This window comes from Hydra vulgaris, chromosome 12 (genome assembly GCF_038396675.1).
Source record: "Hydra vulgaris chromosome 12, alternate assembly HydraT2T_AEP".
Classification (NCBI taxonomy): domain Eukaryota; kingdom Metazoa; phylum Cnidaria; class Hydrozoa; order Anthoathecata; family Hydridae; genus Hydra; species Hydra vulgaris.
In genome coordinates this window covers 52,891,201-52,902,002 of record NC_088931.1, presented here as the reverse complement: position 1 = coordinate 52,902,002, position 10,802 = coordinate 52,891,201, and positions in this window count along the sequence as shown.

Sequence of the window (10,802 nt, the reverse complement as noted above, 5' to 3'; positions counted from 1 at the left end):
CACAAGATAATTTGCTCCTGTATTGTTTTTTATTTACAATACTTCACGAAACAATTTCACGAAAATTTCACATCTAAAGTGGCTCTATTTGCTGACGACTCAACTTTATGCTCTTGTTTTGACAAAAAATCTTCACTTTTTGATTGCTAAGAACAAGCAGCCGATTTTAAATCTAATCTCTCTTCTGTAACAGCCTAAGGCTTGCAGTGGCTTGTGGATTTTAAGTCTAGACTTAAAATCTACAATTTTTGTTAGTCAACAAAACTCATTTACTGCAAAAAAAATTGCAATATTGTTGGCATTCCTATATTGACGAATAACAACCCTCTTTTGCTCAAACAGTCTTAAAAGCACAATGTAAATGTAATTAAACTTGCTTTATCTGCTAAGGTTGAGCCACTTTCCCCTTGTTGTAAGGTTGCGTTTCTTTCTTTTTTAAACAAGTACTATCATGGTCAATGCTCAAAAAAACTATCATCTCTATTACAATAAACCAAAACTCATTCTTGCTTGGCTTCTTATTCAACAAATTGCATCCTTTTACTGTATTTATCCCTTCATGCTACAAAAACTTGTATTAATCCAGTTTTTTTCTTACCACATCAAAATAAACTTATAACTTTTACTCATCTTTATGTTTTCCTTTTTTGTTAAACCTACAACTTTTTAACTTTCAACCTACGAGTCTTCAGTTAACCGTTTCCTAGCTTTTTAATCCTATACTTTAAAGTGTGTGCGACAGTGGTTAGAGCGCTTACTTTAGAAGCAGGAGATCTAGGTTCGAAACGAACTCTGGACATATATTCGCGTCACGGTAAGGAAAGAGGCGTGAACTTCCTATTTAAATGCACTTCCGCTGTGCTCTGTGAAAAGACCGTTAGGTCTTCTTGGGACACCTAAATAACAAAGTTAAACTTAAAAAAAAAAACTCATAGCTTAATAGTGGTTGCTTGCAACCTTGTTGGAAAAAATTAGAGTTAAAAAATATATGCCAGTTATAAATAAATAGTAAATGTAAGCATAGAATTAAAATATGTAAAGTATTATAAATTTATTTTTAGCCCCAGGCTATAAACCGCTACTGAATCTTATAATTTTACGGGGGCAGGGTTTGCAAAAAGTCTTATTTTTATCCGGGGCCGAGTCTCCAGTCACTTTCCAATGGTATGTTGTATTTTCATAGTGATGTATTTATAGCATCATGGTATTAAAGGATTTTAAAAGCATAAGGACCAATGTTTTCTTTAACACTAAATAAAAACAGTATTTATGAAAGACTTTTTATTAACTGAAGATGGCTTAACTATGAAAACATTTATGATTTGGCAAATGTAAACTGACAACCCTGCTTTATTTATTATTTATTTATTAACCCTGAAAATAAGTCAAACAATGGTTACTTTTAACCATTGTTTGACTTATTTGGTTGCACTGTTATTGGAAATAAAACCAATGCAATATCACTGTTGCAGCAACTTATAAAATAAGTTAATATTTTTATTAACATTTTAAATTCCATTACATTAAAAACGAAAATCCGTATAACCCACATCATTTTAGTTTACCCGGTGCAATCAATATTGTGTGAACACAAAATTAGATCATCTAAACTAAATGACGCGAAAAACTTTAAATTGATGCATGTGTCACTAAGCGGAAATTGGATTTTTCTTACATTTAATAAGATTTTCGAATTTCAAATATGAAAATATTTTTTGCGAAGTTAGGTAAGTAGTTGCTAATTAAAAAAAGATAATTCAAGTCAGCGTTTTGGAATCTTTTGTTTCTAGGTTTCCATTACCGCAATTTTTTGCAAGCCGTTCATAAAGTTTGTACAATGCCCGAAAGTGACTGAAATATCAAAATATCAATGGGTAAAAACTTTATTTACAAATCATCAAATTTTATAAAACAAATAACTTTTGAATATGGGCACCTACGAATCCTTTTAACTTAGCATTTCTTCTAGGTTTCATCAAAATGTAAATATGATACATTCTAATCTATTTTTATTTTATTACACAGGTATTATTAGTTTTTAAAAAGTCATTCTTTCTCTATAAGAGCACTAGATAATTTGTCAAGATTCGTAAAAACTCGAAGAGTCACATGCTTGGCCTGGGCATTTACATTCTTAAGAATTCACCTATTTGTAATGAAACTATGTTTGACCCCACAGACTATTTTTTTATGTGCTTCCGTTTACTCCACTTTAGTCTATTGCCTTTTTCTTTGTTCTATATTGCTCTCATTCACCTGAAGACTGCACTCTTTTAGATAACATTTCTGATCAAATTAACCAAGCCCTGTCTCTTTATTCTTTGGCCAATATTGTTGTTGTTAGTGAATTTAATGCTCATCGCCCTGAATGGCTTGGCTCTAGTGGCAGTGAATTTTTAGGCCTTAACGCTGGCGTTAAAGCCCAATTTCTCAATCTCTAACACAAATAGTCAACTTGTCTTGTTTCCGATCCTAGTGAGGGTTCAGTTTCTCTACATTCACCATTAGGCGCTTCTGATCATGGTTTGATCTCTCTAAAACCATATCTCATTCTTCTTCATCATAAGAATTCCCGTATCATTTTATCTATTACAATTACCTAAAAGCTGACTCTTTCCGTGATTTTTTTGTGATGGCCCTTGGGTAGAAATATTTGTTTTCCTGCTGACAAATGAGCTTCTTATATAACATCTTGGATTCCAGCTGATATGGAATCTTTCATTCCCTTGTCAAGCCTCACTCTTCTCCATGGTTTTCCTCTCATTGTCGTGCTGCAATTTCCAATCATAACTTTATATTTACATACTTTTATATTTATCATACATACATACATACATACTTTTATATCATACATACATACATACTTTTATATTTATCAACAAAACAATTCTTCGGAAAACAGGCTTCTTTTTACTTTTGAAAGAAACTATTATAAAAAAGTTTTGTCTAACGCCAAAGCCTTCTATTCTCAGGTCACACAATCTTATATTTCTTCTCAAAAATTAAGCTCTCGTAACTTCTGAAGAATCTTTACAGTATCTATAATTAGGGCAAATCTGTCATTCCACCTCTCTTGTATGGTTCAGATTTTGTCACCTCACCTACTAACAAATCTAAGTTGTTTGCTAAGAACTTCTCATCAATATCATCTCTTGATTCCACTAGTCACGTTCTACCTGATATCGCTGATAAATTAAGTTGATCTATTACTTGAAATTTGTACTTTTACTCCAGCTTCCGTATCAAAAGTGATTTCCTGCTTAGACTATTCTACAGCTTGTGGTCCGGAAAACATACCATAGTCTTGCAGAAGTATACTTCGGAGCTGTCGTCTGTATTTTCAAAACTATTTAACAAGTGCTTATCAGAATCTTGTTTTATAGCCTGCTGAAGCTGTACCTGTTATTCTTATTTTCAAAAATTCTGAAGAGCAATCTGACTCATCTAACTACCGTCCCATTAGTCTTCTTACTATCATAAGAAAGGTTTTTGAGTCTTTAATTAACCAGCACTTAATCTCTCATCTTAAATATAATAACTTTTTAAACATCAATATGGGTATCGGTTTTCTTTTTTTACTGCCAATTTTTTAACTGCAATAACCGATAGGTTTTTTTGTGCATTAGATAGGTGTTGAAAGGTTAACGTTATTGCTCTCGACATTTCTAAAGCTTTTGATAAAGTTTGGCATGCTGGTCTTCTCCATAAGCTCTCTCTTCAAGGTGTATCAGGCAACATCTTCAAAATTATTGAATCCTTCCTTACCAATCTTAGTATAAAAGTTGTCCTCGATGGACAGCACTCTTCCTAATATCCTGTAGCTTCAGGGGTTTTTCAAAGTTCTATTTTTAGCCCTTCACTCTTTTTAATTTACATTAACAATCTTCCTAAAATTCTTACACCTAAGGTAATATTGTTCGCTGATGATACTACCATTCATTCTTGTCTTGACAAGAAGCCAACACTCTCTGATTGTTTTTAGGGAGCATTTTAGTTTAAAAAAGATTTCACTTCTGCTACAGCATGGGGCTCTCAACGGCTGGTGAACTTCAATTCAGATAAAACTCAATTTTTTTCAGCTAATCGTTATCGCAATAACGATAAAAAACTCGATGAGTTATCTACCCTTCGTCATTCTAGGATTAACTCTTACTTCCAATCTTTCTTGGAAACCATATATCAAATCGATTGTAAAATTAGCTTCTGCTAAGGTTATTGTGCTCGTCACTTTCTTACTCCGGATTCTATTTTTTATCTCTATAAATCTCAATTCCGTCCTTGTATGGAATACCGTTGCCATATCTGGGTCGGATCTTCCAATGATGCCCTTTCTCTTTTAGAAAAGGTGTAAAAACGCATTGTAAGCATAGTTGGACCTGCTCTTGCTGCTAACCTCCAACCATTATCACATCGTCGTAATGTTGCTTCTCTTTTTCTTTTCTATACATACTATAAATAGGCACTGCTCTAAAGAGCTAGCGTCTCTTGTGTAATGTACTAAAATTTATTCTCGTGTTACTCGTCAGTTAATTCAGTCTCATCCTTTTACAGAAACTGTTCTTATGTGCTCCAAAAATTCTTTTTCGTCTTGTTTTTTTCCTTGAACATCAGTCCTTTGGAATTCGCTTCATCTTATTTTCCTGATTCATATAGTTTTGCATATTTATACTTTTTTTTACAAAAGGATTCAAAATGAATTTGTGCTGACAATGCATTGAGATTGATATTTGAATCGTACATTTTTATGAATCCAATTAACAATATCATAATTGTGTTTAGTTTTGAATTACCGGATCCAATTGGATTAAATCACATCACATTCTACGCTCTTGCAATATTGTCGAATTCACCTTTTTTATTTGCTTTTTGTTAGGAATCTTTTTAGAAATGGTATGTGATGTGGACGTACTAACGTTGTGTATGTGTTTTTTAACCACATTTACGAAGGAAAATCTGGTTTGAAATAGCTTTTCAAATTAAAATAATAATCTTGCTCTTTATCAGAAGCGTTTTTATGAGAATCATACATGTCATTAATGGTTTGAGGATTACTTTTGCCAATATGCATGACCTTACATTTATCATAACCATGATCATTCCATAAGATAGTTTAGATCTGCTTGCAGCTTTATCTTATTTATCAACTGTTTTTATAATGTTTATTATTTTAATGTCATTTATGTACACCACACACAGGGCCAGTACGAGTAGGTGTCAATACAACTTTTGGGGGGTTCCATTACAATTTTTGCCGACTAATAAAAAAAAACCCTCGTTTTTAAAATTTGCCGACTCACTGTCTAAATTTAACAACTAACTTGTCTAAAGGGTCTACATTTGCCGACTGACTTGTCAAAAAGGGTCAGATTTGCCAACTAAATGAACGAAAAAATAATTGATGAGGGGGGGGGGGGAGGGTATCACCCTCCTTCCCCAAACTTACACACACACCCATCGCGCCGGCCTTGACCACACATACTTACAATGCCTAAAGGAAGTTGACAGTACCCTTGAAAGTGGATTAAAATATTATTAATACATACTTTAATAAATTAAAATAATGTTGTTGCAAAGAAACTCGCAGAAGGCCACTACAAGTCTTATCATCGAGAACCTTTAATATACAAAATAAACTAAAAATTTAAAAAGTATATTTACAAAACATTAACACTGGTTTGACATTATTTGACATTATTAATCTCGCATGTGGCACTTCATCAAATGCTATAGCAAAACCTAAATCTAAATTTACTTAGTAGTTGTTTTCTAAAGCATTTGTAATAATGTCTAATGTTTCCAATAAATAAGAGACAGTTTTAATTTTTCCTTAATCCATGTGGATTTTCATTTAACACACTATTTTCAATAAGATTATTCATATATATGTTACGAATAATTGGTTCAATAATCTTACATGGAAGTGATGATAAAGTGGTTCAATAATCATCGAAGTAATAATAAATCTTCATCGTCTTGAATTAATTTTAATTCTTGAATTAATTGAGGTAGTTTCTTTTCTGAAAATGACTTATGGTCAGGCCCGTCTTTGAGACTCTCTGGCCCCTCAGCAAAAAAATGGATGTAGCCTCTTCCCCCGGATTTAATAGAATAGAGAATATATTGTGACTTTTTATTTTTTTTTTCATAATGAACTGAAAATTTTTTCTAGTTATTCTCTGATTAGAGGCAGAATCTGCCTATGCTGGACATGGGTAAAGACGGGCCTGCAAATGGTATTATAAAGGTAGCGGTATGCTTTTAGTTTTATAACTCCTTTTTTGATACAAAATAACTAATTTCATTCACACCAATAGCTTCATTAATATGAAGGTTTTGCATTTTGCTTTCAGCTGCATCATGGGATCGTCCATAATTTACGCAACGCTTTATTTTACTAATAAATAAAACACAAAATTAAAAAAGTTTTCCCTCGCCAGAACCTTAAGTTTAAAAAAAAGCATAATCGCAAGTTAAGTTTAACGAAAATCGCCGCGTAAAAGAGTCTAAGATCTCCTACTTCTGTTTTTTAAATAAATTTAGCATTGCGTAATTTCTGGACGATCTCTTAGTAGGGTACCTTTCATTTTAGTTAAATATATCTTAGGGTAGGATGAAAATTCATTTTTTTATGAAAATTTATCCTGTTAAACAATTGTTACATGTTGTTCTTGTTACACATATTTATTCTATATAATAAATAAAGCTGGATTTTAAATATTTTTAGGGGTACCAATTGACACTTGATTAACGGGTCCCTAATAACATGTGATAACTAAAAATCTGGACAAAGTTTGCGTAAATATAAAAATACAAAGGAAAAACTTTATATAATTGCAATCACTTCTATTTTGTTGCAAATTTAATTCTTTAAATGTATTATTAAAAAATAATTTATATAGGAATAATTAAAAATGAAAAAAAAAGCTTATAACGTAGACTCCCTTAGAAAACGAGTGTACGCATTTTTTTGGATTTGAATCCGGATGACAACAAAAACTTTATTGTAAACAATTTTCGAATGGAGAACATACCAAATCTACTATTTATAATATACTTAAAAGAAAGGGGAACAATATAGGACCAGAAAGAAAAGTCGCAAAGCAATAAAGATGCCTGCAAAAGAGATAAAGCGCCTTAAAAAATCGATTGATCAAAAGAATGGTATTTCACAGCGTGGTTTTGCAAAACGATTTCATGTATCACAACCGTACATATGCAAAACTATTCACCAAAAAACTAGCATTCGTTATCGTAAAAAAACTAAAACACCAAAAAGAACACCGGCTCAAAAAGCAGCTGTTCGTTCAGAGTGCCGCAGGTTGGTTTTAATTTTTTGGAAAAAAATTGTTATTATTAACGGCGAACCGTATTTTTATTTGAGCAACACTAATATTTCTGGAAATGCTGGATTCTACTCTTCTGACATAAATGCAGCATCAAATGATGTAAGGTTAAAAAGAAAAGACAAATTTGAGCCAAAATTACTTGTTTGGATTGTATTCTCTATAAAATGAATCTCTCAGCAGTAGATTGCTCCGTCAGGCCAAGCAGTCAATGAAGATGTGTATATTTCAAAATGTCTAGCTAGATTGGAGAAATTCATAAAAACACCATAAAAATGACAATATTGTTTTTTGGCCTGATCTAGCTTTATCGCATTATTCACGTAAAGTAAAAAGTTATCTTAAAGTAAAAAATATTGAATTTGTTCTAAAAGAGCATATGACAGTTGAATATTTAACAAAACAATAATCCTGCTAATGTGCCAGAATTACGTCCAATTGAAGATTTTTGGTCTGAACTTAAGAGACTAGCGTACAACAAAAACTTGCAAGCTGAAAACCTAGGCAAACTTAAAAAGCGGATAGAGTTTTCAATTAAAAGAATCGACAGAGAACGTGTACATCGGCTTGCTGCCGCCACATTTACAAGAGTAGACACTGTGTTTCGTCATGGCATTAAAAATGCCATGGCATTATTTAGAGATTTTTTGTTATGATACTTTTTAAATTGTTAAAAAAGATGACTCCGTTAAAAAGTTATACCATTTCTAATTTTGTCCAGACTTTTTATTTATCACATGTTATTATCCAAAATAAAGTCTTTAAAAGTATGTCAATCTGGTACTCAAAAGAAGTGAAATTTTAATAAAGTTTCAAAAATAGTAATTGTTATTTAAAAATATTGAAAAACGACGTAATTGTTAAATATTCAAGAGACAGTTGAATATTTAACAAAACAATTTTAAATATTCAAGAGGCAGTTGGGCCCCAAATAATATTTTTTTATTTAAAAAAATTTTAAATGCAGTATTATTTTATTATATAGATTAAATCTAGTGGTGTAACTGAAGAAACTTTCAAAAAAATTAATTTTACCCCAACTTTCTATAAATATTATTGCATCTTCGTTTACAAATACTGAATGAAAACAATTATTCAACAAGTTTGCAATATTATCGATTGAAACATTTTTTTTCATATCGTATGTAGAGGTTTTTCCTTTTCGAATTTTTTATTAATATTTGCATAGTTAAAAAATAACTTTGTATTAATTTTAGGAGGTTCAAGAACTTTTTTATTGAAGTATAATCATTTTAATGAAACTGCTTCATTACTAATTTATTGTATGTATATTTGCTGCAGAAACAATTATTTAATTTTATTTGATATTAATTGCTCCGTAATTTGTACTGAATTTATATTATAATCTTATAGCTTGTTTAACTTCTTTATCAATTCACTGTTTTTTATTAGATTATTTTATTACTCTTTATGGTATATATTTCTCACACGATTCATGGTATTTGTTTAACCCAGTGGGCATACGTCATCTGCATTATGTTTTCTGGACGTCTTGCAGGTGACGCGTGTCCACATCTGCAAGACGTTTGTTTGCCATACGTTTGTATGGCAAACAAATAGAGCGTTTATTAGCAAAACTTATTTAATTACAGCATATCTTAAGTTAGATTTCGTTTTTATTGGTTATTTTTTGTTAATGTAAAATATAATTTTCTCTCTTATGATATAATCAATTTATTTGTGTTTAAATTAAAACTCTATAAAATCATTTGTCCGCTAACGTACTAGCTCTCTCTCTCTCTCTCTCTCTCTCTCTCTCTCTCTCTCTCTCTCTCTCTCTCTCTCTCTCTCTCTCTCTCTATATATATATATATATATATATATATATATATATATATATATATATATATATATATATATTATGGTAACAACTATTATCATTATTTTTCGTTACGAAACCCTTTACATTAGAGCAACAATTGTAGGTAGATGACTGTAGCAACATTAATTTTTTAAAAAATTGAAAAAAGTTCCCCCACTTTTTTATTTTTTTTGTGCACACATTGCACAGTTTGACTATCGGTTTCAATTTCACACTGACTTTTTATATGACGTTCTATACTGCTTTTAAGCACATTCCAGTCAGCTGTTTCCATTTGTTTATAAACAAGACATTTACAGATGGTTGTTAGTTTAGTAGTTAGTTAATAGATGTTGTTTGTTATCTTTGTTTTGATCCCAGCTATACCGTGTGAAGTGTGAACTCGTTTGAATATTTTTGTTTTCAGTGCAAGATTGTCAATAAAATGTCTTATAGAAATTCCAGCAACAGTGTAAAGTCAAACAGGTATATTTGGATGAAGAATATACCCTCCTTTTCTAAACAGAAAAGGGATCCGAGTATTCCATCTTTTGAAAAGCTAACCAATCTCACACGGATACCGACAAACCGTCAAATTCTTGGAAACTTCACTTTTCTGTTGAACAGCGAAAAACGGCGACTGGATCGAATCAAAATTATGATTACGGATATAGAATTGTTCTGGAGGGAAATTCTAGACTTTCCACTATTATCCAGCGCATTCATCAGAAAAAAGCTCAATTGTCTAATTGATCTATATGACAAAAACAAAAAGAAACCGTCTGATAAATTCACGGCAACACTTTCTCAGTTATTTGATGTCACTAACGTTAATGGAGAATGGAAAAGCATGGAGGATAAAGAGCTCTACCAGAGGCAAGTTAAGAGTGGAGGAAAGTTTGGTTATTCAATGGTCAAATAAGCCTCTTTGGAATTAATCCACCCAAGAAAACGAATCCGACTATCAACAACTCAACCACAAGCCAGCTCTTCTCAATCCTAACCCATGCAAACACATGAAAGTGACTCAGAATCTTCGGATTCTGAAACTTCTGATTCTTTACCCGATTCGCCAACCTCTTCTTCCACGTCATCTTCTCCTGAATGCAAACCGAAATACCAAAGATCAAGCACTACAACAGCAGGTTTACTAGTACTGAAAAACAACATTTCTACACATAAAGCACATGACGTTCTTGCAACCATTGCTGAACATGGTCATGATGTGCTGGTTCCAAGTCAGGCGGGTGTCTGGAAACGAGTAATCTCTGAAGGACAGAAAATGAAAACCAAAATTGTTCAAAAACTTCAAAGCAAAGATCCCTATTGTCTCCAGTTTAATGGTAAAAGAATGCAAAGGGAAGAGTATCAAGTCGTTCTGCTGAAAAATTTGACAACCGAAATCAAACTATTATTTCTTATAGGTATTCTTAAATGTGAGAGTGGTTCTGCCGCGGCCATTCACAAGGAACTACATCAGCTAATTGATGAATTCGATGCTTGGGAAAATATTCGCATGATAATCTGCGACACGACCGCAGTAAATACTGGTCGTTTGCACGGGATTGTGAAGCTCATACAGGATGATGTCTTGAGCAAAGGCTTTAAGAAGCCACTATATATTGGCTGTCAGCACC